Genomic DNA, 9,528 nt, shown 5'->3' with positions numbered 1-9,528 from the left:
CAGTATCTTTCTCCAGGATGGGGGGGGAAATGAGGATTTTGCAGTATTCTTCCTCTGCCACACCCACCAAGCCACGACCACCAAGCCATGCCAGCCCACAGAACTGGTAGTAAAAAGTTTTGAATCCCACCACTGCCCTGATCTATAGAATCCCAAATGATATGAACTCAGGACAGGGATGTGACCATCTCTTACAAGTTGTCTCTGGTCAGCTTATTTGACCTACTCACGAGGAGACATTCCCAAAGGATGAAGAAACAGTGGCACTGTTTTCAGTTATTTTCCTGAGTCTCTGAAATAAGTTCCCCTCTGAAATCCAGTTAGCCTTACTTTAGTTATTTTCTGAAAAAGTTGTTAAACGTAGCTTGTGAAATTAAAAAAAAAAGCGGAGACAGTGAAATAGCAAACTAATACCTGTGCTTTGCCTGCCATCTGTTTGGCCATCTTAATTTTACATTGTTTTCAGCATGTACTGTGATATGATTTTATGGTTTTATTGCGCCTAGAGAGGGCAATGGAAAGCAGCGGAAAGTTACTTTTCATCATAATTGCACAATTCCATTACACGGACAATGGAAAATGAAGAAATGTTGTTTCTAGGGCTTTCAAAAACGTTGATGGGAGAAGATTTGTGCGACACAGAAGAGATTTGACAAATAAAATTACAAGTGAAGAACTTGGAAAAACACTACCAAATGTTTGTTTGTGTATCTGATACATTCCATAAGCTCTTTTGGACGTTGTTGAATTCAATTCTTATAAAGCACAGTCAGCTTCAGCGGTGATGAAAAATCCTGTGAATTGTAATCTACAATTAATCTACAAGTAGCAATAGGGTCTTAGGGATAACAGAATAAAGAAGAGAAAATACAAAAAAAAAAAACAACCAAAAATCAAATCCATGAAACCCAAAGAAAGAGTAAATGAATGGATAAAGTCAAAAGTATTTGTAATTAATCTGTGTAAGTCTTTTGTCTGTTACTTCATTCTGCTGTCCAAAAATTTATTTCATTTCAGAGATTACGGTATATCAAGAACTAAATTCTCCTTGAAATATTTATGTACACCTAATTTACATTGAAAATGAATTGTCTTGCCTCATCTCTGGAGCTCAATCAATTCACCTGCTAGTAAACCTACTACTGGTAGAATTTAGGTATCAATTTCAGAAACTTTCCTTTCCTAATCTTTTCAGGTAACCAGACCTTTAATAATTAAATAGGGGAATAACTGAGCAGGAGATTTCAACAGATGTCACTACAGTTCCTGAATTGGAGTGGAAGGGTATTTGCGAAATAGAACATATTTCTATTTTTTGGGGTGGGTGGCATACCTATTTGTCTGGAAATCAGCATCTGAGGGCCTGTTCAGCAGCCTGTGACTAAAATTGGATGGAAGAAGGTTAACATTCTCAAACGTTAACATCCACAAAATCCCCATAACCTTAACCTTAAACTGTCTACTGTTGACCTCACCCTATTCCTAAGAGGTCTGTAAAGGGGGCGTGCATAACCAGCGTGCCTAACATCCCCGTCCTACTGTCCCCATTTATTTGTCCCCGTTTCCTGTGTTCTTATTCATGTTTATTCTTATTCCAGTTATCTTGTACATGAGTGACAAACGAAATAAATGAATAAAATAAATAAATGACAAGACACCGTTCTGTTGAAAGAACTGAAGGCTATTTTTCATCTCCTTGAAACTTCAGGAAGATGAAGAACGCAGGGAAAGTTCTTTGTGAAGGCCCTCTGAGGGGGACAGAGCCCAGAAAGGTGTCATGGAGAAGAACTCTCCAGGGAGGAAGTAATGTTGCAAGAATGTGGGAGGAAGTCAGTTGGTGGCCCATGTACTTTATAGGGAGTCTAGGAGGCCGTTGGTCTGTCCCACAGAGGAGATAAGGAAGTGGTAATGTAGAATCGGGAGAAGATGGGATTGCTTAGCACCTTCTCTGAATCTGTCTTCTTTCGAAAGAGGAAAAGCACTAACTGAAAAAGAGGGGAGGGAAATGCGATGCAATATTGGAATAGAATAGATTAACAGAGTTGGAAGGAGCCTTGGAGGTCTTCTAGTCCAACCCCCTGCTTAGGCAGGAAACCCTACACCACTTCAGACAAATGGCTATCCAACATCTTCTTAAAGACTTCCAGTGTTGGGGCATTCACAACTTCTGGAGGCAAGCTGTTCCACCGATGAATTGTTCTAACGGTCAGGAAGTTTCTCCTCAGTTCTAAGTTGCTTCTCTCCTTGATTAGTTTCCACCCATTGCTTCTTGTCCTGCCTTCTGGTGTTTTGGAGAATAGCTTGACCCCCTCTTCTTTGTGGCAACCCCTGAGATATTGGAACACTGCCATCATGTCTCCCCTAGTCCTTCTTTCTATTAAACTAGACATACTCAGTTGCTGCAATCGCTTTTCATATGTTTTAGCCTCCAGTCCCCTAATCCTCTTTGTTGCTCTTCTCTGCACTCTTTCTAGAGTCTCCACATTTTTTCTACATCGTGGCGACCAAAACTGAATGCAGTGTGGCCTTACCAAGGCATTATAAAGTGGTATTAACATTTCACGTGATCTTGATTCTATCCCTCTGTTTATGTAGCCTAGAACAGTGTTGGCTTTATATAAATGCCGGGATCATGTATGCGTGCCCCTTTATTTGTGCATCTGATACAAGTACAAGTTGTCCTTGACTTACGACCATAATTGAGCCGATAAATTTCTGTTGCTAAAGCAAGACGGTTGTTCAATAAAGATTCCTCCATTTTCTGACCTCCCTTGCCCCACTTATTAAGTGCATCACTGCAGTTGTTAGTAACATGAAACCTTGCAATCATCATAAATATGAGCCAGTTGCCAAGTATCCGAATTTTGATCAGGTGACCATGGGGATGCAGCAAAGAGGGTGTAAGGGTGAAAAATTGTCATAAGTCACTTTTTTCAGTGCCATCACTAAGTGAACTGTTGTAAGTTGAGGACTACCTGTACCTTTAGAGAATTTGCATCTTTTGCTTCTGGCCAGAACTTAAAGTATTCTAATTTGAGACAATTTTCTACCTGCCTTCTCCTATATGGCCTCTGGAGGGCAGAAAGGTTTCACTCCAATTTTTCTCCTCTCGTAAGTCCAGTTTATACAGCCAAGTTGCCTTCTATCCGTGTCCCATCAGCAGGCCTGCAATGCCCTGAAGCTTCCTATTCCATTTTCTATGCAATTATCAGCCTTGCAAAGTAGTCCAGACCCCCAAAAAACACACCCCGAAGTTATGAGCTTTATCCCTGTTGTAAGGTTACATGAACAGAAACTTTGCAAATCTGAAAGTACCCCTCCCTTCCCTCCTTTTTACTCTCCCCAAAACTAAGGAGGGTCTTTCAATCAACCTTCCTTCTTTGGACTCGATTTTTATTTATCCTAATCTTGTCTAGGCTGCAGATCTTCTTCCTAGCTACAAGGTCATTCCCACAGACCACCACATCGATTATCCTGCTGCTCCTTTATTTAGCTTCTGTACACAGAATGGGATTGCTGTGTCAGGATGAAAATATTCAAATAGGGACCTAGATTCCAGTCTTTGCTTAGCCACAGATTTCAGATTTCCTTAATATAGTCTCAAACTACAGCACTCAATATGAATATCCTTGTTGTTGTTATACAAATTGGTAGTATTTGTTAAGTGGATAAAATAAAAAGTGGAAAGGCTGTAATTCTATTCTGTACTTTGCTGAAAAAAGTTGGAAGTCCCCACTTTTTTCTTTTCCCCTTTCTTCCCCTTTCCGCTATCTCTATCATCTTTATTTTTGTTTGTATTTTATATTATAGTAATTTTAATAAAAAAGCCAACACAGTTCTAGGCTGAATAAACAGAAGGATAGAATCAAGATCACTTGATGTGTTAATACCACTTTATAATGCCTTGGTAAGGCCACACTTGGAATACTGCATTCAGTTTTTGTCGCCATGATGGAGAAAAGATGTGGAAACTCTAGAAAGAGTGCAGAGAAGAGCAAGAAAGTGGATTAGGGGACTGGAGACTAAAACATATGAAGAACGGTTGCAGGAACTGGGTCTGTCTAGTTTAATGAAACTAGGGGTGACATGATAGCAGTGCTCCAATATCTCAGGGCTGCCACAAGAAGAGGGAGTCAAATTATTCTCCAAAGCACCTGAGGGTAGAACAAGAAGCAATGGGTGGAAACTAATCAAGGAGAGAAGCAACTTAGAACTGAGGAGAAATTTCCTGACAATTAGAATCAGTGGAACAGCTTGCCTCCAGAAGTTGTGAATGCCCCAACACTGGAAGTCTTTAAGAAGAGATTAGGCAGCGGTTAGTCTGAAATGCCATAGAGTCATGATGGCAAACCTATGGCATGCATGGCCTTGCCTGTTTGTCTTCTGGGTTTCTGTCGCGCTGTCCTTCGTGCATGCGGTAGGTCCAAAAACCGGTATGTCCATGCATGCCAGCCAGCTGATTGTCAGGTGCACATATGTGCCAGAACCTGGAAGTTTGGCTTTTCTGGTGCATGGCCTTGATGAGTGAATGTGCGATGTTTCCGTGTGACCTTTTCAGCACTCAGTTTGCATCCCTGGTATAGAATTTGTTGCCTGAGCAAGGGTTTGGACTAGATGCCCTCCAAAGCCTCTTTCAACTCTTTTATCTGATATTTCCCTGGGAGGCTCTGGGCCAGTTCCCCCCGACCCAAGCCTGAGTCAGTGTGGTATAGCAGTGAAGCATTGTTGTGGGGAAAGTAGGACAAGGATGGAATATTAGGTTGTTTGCCATCTTGAGTTATTATAAAATAATAAAGGCCAGATATACATGGGAATAGCAAAATAGAAGAGAAACAACTGGAGAAAGTCCCGATCTATAAAGACCTGCAAATAGAAGTAGGAGGACAGTGACAAAAAACAACAAAGACAGTAGTGATAGGCACCTTGGGTGCAATCCCAAAACATCGGGAGCATCCCTTGAACACCATTGGCGCGGACAAAAGCCAAATTGCAAAAGGCAGCATTACATGCAACTGCTTCCATCCCGTGACGTTACCTTTAATACCATCAAACCTCAACATCTGCCTATCCCATGTCCTTGGGAAGGACTCAGTATGTAAAGGTTCCCCTCGCACAGATGTATTAGTTGTTCCCGACTCTAGGTGGCGGTGATCATCTCTGTTTCAAAGCCGAAGAGCCAGTGCTGTCTGAACAAGTCTCCGTGGTCATGTGGATGGCATGACTAAATGCCAAAGGTGCATGGAATACTGTTACCTTCCCACCAAAGGTGGTTCGTATTTTTCTACTTGCATTTTTATGTGCTTTTGAACTGCTAGGTTGGCAGAATCTAGAATAAGTAACGGGAGCTCACTCCATTACATGGCACTAGGGATTTGAACCACCGAACTGCAGACCTTTCTGATTGACAAGCTCAGCATCTTAGCTGCTGAGTCACTGCGTCCCTTTAGTTTGAAATTACAACAGCAGAAAAAAAGTAAGCTTCCAATTGGTTCTTGTAGTTACAACTTTTGCAATGTTCTCACTCTTATATGATAAAAAAAATAATCAGGTGCTTGGCCATTGCCTCATACTTATGACAGCTGCAGTGTCCCAGGGATTCACGCAATCATCTTTTGCAACCTTCTGATAAGCAAAGTCAAAGGGAAAGCCAGAAACACTTAACAAACGTGTTACTAACTTAACAACTGCAGTGATTCACTTAACAACAGTGATTGCATTGTCCTCGAGGTCATGTCATTTGTGATCTTCCCATCATCTTAGATAACATCATCAGTACTAATGAGTGCGGGGTTTGTTTCGTTACAGTAACACTGCAATGTTGATGGGGATGTGATTTTCTCCTTAGTAGTTCCTTAATTGTCTTCTGTTTCAAACAATACCCCAGTAATGGAACCACAGAGAAAAGCTTCTCGACCTTCTGATTGACAAGCTCAGTACCTTAGTCACTGAGCCACCATATCCCCAGCAAGGAATGGATAAGTGGATAAAAATGCCAAATCTAGTCTGAACATCTGGCTGACTGTGTGACCAACCATAATAAAGAGCAGAAGAGCCAGGGTGAAGTCCACCCTGAACCACAGTGGGTCAGTTCCTTCCTCTCCGCCCCGAAGTCATGGGGGGGGGATGCACAATGAAGGTGCTGAACCAGGAGTGGAGACCAAATTTCATTCCCTCTTCAGCTACAGAAGTTCTCTGGATGACTTTGGTCCAGTCCTTGCCTTTCAGCCCCAAACCCAGGATAGGTTAGTGGTTAGGATACTGGTCTAGGGACAGAGAGACCCATGTTCAAATCCACCCCGCAGCTACAGAAGCTTCTGGAAGACTTTGAACCAGCTCCTCTTTTATAACTCGTTTCTCCTCACAGGATTAACAGAATGACAGAATACAGGTAGTCTTCGATTTATGATTAAGCCCCAATTTTGGTTAAGTGAGTTTTGTTGTGGCAGATGTGGCAGTACATACAGTGAGGAGGTTGGGAAGGAACATGGGCCAGTCCTGGAGTCCGGGGAAGGCTCTGGGGAAGGCTCTGTGTCAGAGGCAGAGAGGGGGCCAGGGCCATCTGACAGTTATCAGCTGCCTTGAATCAGACATCAGTGAGGCAGATGAACAGCTGGAGCCTGTTCCCAGTGTGTGCATGTGCAGAGTTGCCAGATGAAGGGAACAGCTAAAGAACAGGGGTCGGCTTGGGAGTAAGGCCACAGGTAGATGATGAAAGGCCCCTCCCAGAGGAAATGAAAGAGGAGCGAAAGGGGAGTGGAGTTTGCAGGAGACGTTTGCTTAATTGGTTCGTGACTCTCTGAGACTCCTTGCCAGGTTTTGCAGATATCAGCCTGGGAGCTCTCCAAGCCAGTTAAGATCTGTGACCGTAAATCCTCCCTCCAAAGACTTTGCTGTATGTGAATGAGCAGAATTAACAGTGAATTAATAAAAGGGTTTTTGGTCAGTTTGCTTCATGCCTAGGTCAGAGCAAGTTTTGCCCCGTTTTACACCATTCCATGCCACATTTATCGAGTGAATCCCTGCAGTTGTTAAGTTAGTAACACGGTTGTTAAATGAACCTGGCTTCCCTCCTTGACTTTTGCTTGTCAGAAGGTCTCAAAAGGGGATCGCATGATTTGTGGACTTCAACTTCCAGAATTCCTCAGCCAGTAAAGCCAGCAAAGTTGGCTACGGAATTCTGGAAGTTGAAGTCCCCAAGTCTTAAAGTTGCCAAGGTTGGAGACCCCTACCCTAAGACCATTCTGGACAAATGACTCTCCAATCTTTTCTTTCCAAGAAAACAAAATTGAAAGGAGGAATATCAATCTTAAATAATATAAGAGCTATCAATCCTATATCAGCCTGATAATAAACTCTGCTCTTGAGTTATTTTGTTTGTGAATTTATACCTGGGGGAAGAGGGCAAAGTCAAAAAGGCTAATTTCCCGTTATTACCCTCCCCATTTGGGGTGAGATTTCTTTTAATGAAATAAACAACTATAAAGGGAGACCTTTGTCCATTGTCTCTCCCTCTATGTTTAATCATTAAAATCCAGTCAAATTAGCAGAACAGCCACAAGCAGCCTTTCCCCAACCAGGTGTCTAATGGATGCAAATCCAAGAAGTGTAGTGTTACAATTCCCATAATCCTCAACCCTTAAGGTGTTTCATGCTCTCTTGGTTTTGTCCTCGGATGCCCCACAGCTGTAATAACAACAGAATAACAGAGATGGAAGGGACCTTGCAGGTCATCTAGTCCAGTGTTTCTCAACCTTGGCAATTTAAAGATGTCTGGACTTCAACTCCCAGAATTCCCCAGCCAGCAAATGCTGGCTGGGGAATTCTGGGAGTTGAAGTCCGGACATCTTCAAGTTGCCAAGGTTGAGAAACACTGATCTAGTCCAACCTCCTTCCCTCCCCCCAAGCAGGAGACCCTACACCATTTCTGACAGATGGCAATCCAGTCTCTTCTTGAAAGCTTCCAGTGATGAATCTCCCACAACTTCCCAAGGCAACTTCTGTTCCATTGGTTGATTGGTCTCACTGTCAGAAAGTTCCTCCTTATTTCTAGGTTGAATCTCTCCTTAATCGGTGGTTTCAATCCATTACTCCTTGTGTGGCCTTCAGGTGCTTTGGAAAATAGCTTGACCCCCTCCTCTCTATGTCAGCCCCTCAAATATCGGAACACTACTATCATGTCTCCCCTGATCCCTCTCTTCACTAGACCAGCCATGCCCAGTTCCTGCAACTATTCATCATATGTTTTAGCCTCCAGTCCCTTAATCATCCTGGGTGCTCTTCTCTGCACTCTTTCTAGTCGCCACATCGTTTTTATAATGTGGTGACCAAAACTGGGTGCAGTATTCCCAGTGTGGTCCTACTAGGCTTTCTAGAGTGGTATTTTAACAGATTAACAGAGTTGGAGGGGACCTTGAAGGTCATCTAGTCCAACCCGCCGTTCAAGCAGGAGACCCTACACCATTTCCTCTTCTTGAAAGTCTCAAGTGATGAAGCCCCCACAACTTCCGAAGGCAAAGCTGTTCCATTGGTTGATTGTTCTCACTGTCAGAAAGTTTCTCCTTATTTCCAGGTTGAATCTCTCCTTCATCCATTATTCCTTGTCTGGCTTTCAGGTGCTTTGGAAAACAGGTTGACCCTCCTTTCTTTGTGGCAAGCCCTCAAATACTGGAATACTGCTATCATGTCTCCCCTGGTCTTTCTCTTCACTAGACCAGCCATGCCCAGTTCCTGCAACCATTCATCATATGTTTTAGCCTTCAGTCCTCTAATCATAGAGTGGTATTAGTACCTCACTTGATCTTGATTGTATCCTTTTGCTAATGCAATTTAGGATTGCATTGGGTTTTTTGGCTGCCACTGCAGGCTGCTGGCTCATATTTAGCTGGTGTCCACTAAGACTCCAAGATCCCTCTCACAGTCACTGCTATTAAGCCTGGTTTCACCTGGTATTAGTACCTCACATGACCTTGATTGAATCCCTTTGTTCATGCAACTCCTCCTAATCGGGATGGGAAAAACCCAGCTATTCACCGAAGTCGGGCGCGTAGCCTTGACTCCGAACTGAAGTCTTGCAAAACTCTGGTTTACGGGAAATCAAGACCGGGGTGGGGAGGAAGACCGGCCCGAGCGAGATAGCCCCACGAACGCCACAGGCCAGGAATTTTAACCTACCAAGTTATAAATTGAACGCTTCTCCAAGGCGGAACGCGTGTCGCCCAGTTACGTGTGAACACGCGGCCGCGCGCGTCTGTGATCAAATTGCATTTTTGCCCGGGGAAATCCCTTCGACGTTCTGATCTCCCACCACTACCCCTCACTTGAGCCACAGCAGTTTCGGTCACGATCAGTTAAAATAAAGGAAGGAAAGGCCTCGGTTTCTCTAGCGACTCAGATCCGCTCGAAGCCACAGGAAAGACTCAGATTTAGCTACGTCGAGAAAATTGCCGGAACGGTTTTCACCAAGTTTGCGCAATTCTCACTTTCCGCCACCAATCGATTCCCGCCCCCCCCCCCCCGGCCGCTTAGTTT

This window comes from Thamnophis elegans, chromosome 2 (genome assembly GCF_009769535.1).
Source record: "Thamnophis elegans isolate rThaEle1 chromosome 2, rThaEle1.pri, whole genome shotgun sequence".
Lineage (NCBI taxonomy): Eukaryota > Metazoa > Chordata > Lepidosauria > Squamata > Colubridae > Thamnophis > Thamnophis elegans.
The sequence above is the reverse complement of the archived record's forward strand: the minus strand, read 5'-3'. Positions refer to the sequence as shown.